Source organism: Loxodonta africana, chromosome 2, assembly GCF_030014295.1.
Source record: "Loxodonta africana isolate mLoxAfr1 chromosome 2, mLoxAfr1.hap2, whole genome shotgun sequence".
In the NCBI taxonomy this organism is placed as follows: Eukaryota; Metazoa; Chordata; class Mammalia; order Proboscidea; family Elephantidae; genus Loxodonta; species Loxodonta africana.
This window is the reverse complement of record NC_087343.1, coordinates 202,567,621-202,569,137: the sequence shown is the minus strand read 5'-3', so window position 1 is coordinate 202,569,137 and position 1,517 is coordinate 202,567,621.

The following is a 1,517-nucleotide window of genomic DNA, read 5'->3' as shown; positions in this document are numbered from 1 at the left end:
ACCAAAATGGATGTCAGAAGAGACTCTGAAACTTGCTCTTGAACATAGAGTAGCTAAAGTGAAAGGAAGAAATGATGAAGTAAAAGAGCTGAACAGATTTCAAAGGGCAGCTCCAGAAAACAAAGTAAAGTATTATAATGAAATGTGCAAAGACCTAGAGATAGAAAACCAAAAGGAAAAAATATGTTTGGCATTTTTCATGCTGAAAGTTCAAACCTTGAGTTTCAATACTGAAGGATTCTGTGGGAAAAATATTAAACAACACAGGAAGCATCAAAAGAAGATGGAGAGAATACACAAAGTCCTCTACCAAAAAGAATTAGTAGGATGTGGGGTCAAGATGGCAGAATAGACAGATGCTTCCGGTGAGCCCTCTTACAAAAAAAAGACCTGAAAAAAAAAGTGAAATGAGTATATTTATGAAAAGCTAGGAGCCCTGGACATCAAAGGCAAGGTTAGAAAACGAACTGAGGGGAAGGGGGAGGAAGAGACGGTTCAGAAGCAGAGAGGAGTTACTGGACCTGAATTGCCAGGAGCCCTCAGGCACCACTCCCAAAACTGGTTACAGCGGGCTGGTACTAGCGTTCGGCAGCAGTTTCCTCAGAAAGAAGCAGCCAGCCACACAGCCTACACACACTTCCGGAACCAGAGAAGAACGGTGCTCTCGGCAAAAGCTAAGTACTTGCATACATTTTACTGCACCCCCTACCCCCAGGCCAGCTTCAGTGGCTGTTGATTTCCCCGGGCCTGAAATAGGCCCTGTTGAGCACCTAGAGCCATCCTCCAGGCCCTGGAGAAGGAATAAATTTGCAATAGGCAGAAAAGATCATTTGCCAGCTCCGCTAACCAGGGGAGCTCAGGGCAAAAGCGGCTCCTGTCCAGACATAAACGGTGGGTAGACTTTCAGTACCTTTCCCCTCTGCATGGACCTGTGTGGGCCTATTTCAGAATAATAGGCCATTGCTGGCAGACTACAACTGTTTCAGTTGTGCGGTGGAGAGGTTGGTTTTGATGTTTGACACCACTTTACCTATTAAACAGGGTCTCACCTACCCATATCAGGGGACTAAGGACTGGTGACTCCACATAAGTCACCCAGCTACATGCGATAGGGGTCCAAGGATAACTGCTACCTCCCAGCCCTTACAACCAAAAACATTGGGTGCCGATGGTCTGTCTGCATAACCCACCCACCTGTATGCTCTAGGGAACAGGGACACACTTTCCTCTGAGACACTTGGGGGGATGATTCTCAGCCCCCTGCCTTGTTCAGAGTGTGACCCCCTGCTGCAACCAGATACCGGTACCTAAACCAATCACCCCTGCCCATCTAAGACTGTAGGACAGAGCCTCTACCACACACTTATGATCAGCTACCTGGACACCTGAGTTGAATTCATAAAAGAAAAGTGAATGGACTCCCAGACTGAAACACCTAAAAACAACTCTAGCCATCTGGGGACAGGACATCAGAGCTCCAAAAGTGAAAATAATCAAGCTAGCTCACTCAAGCAACC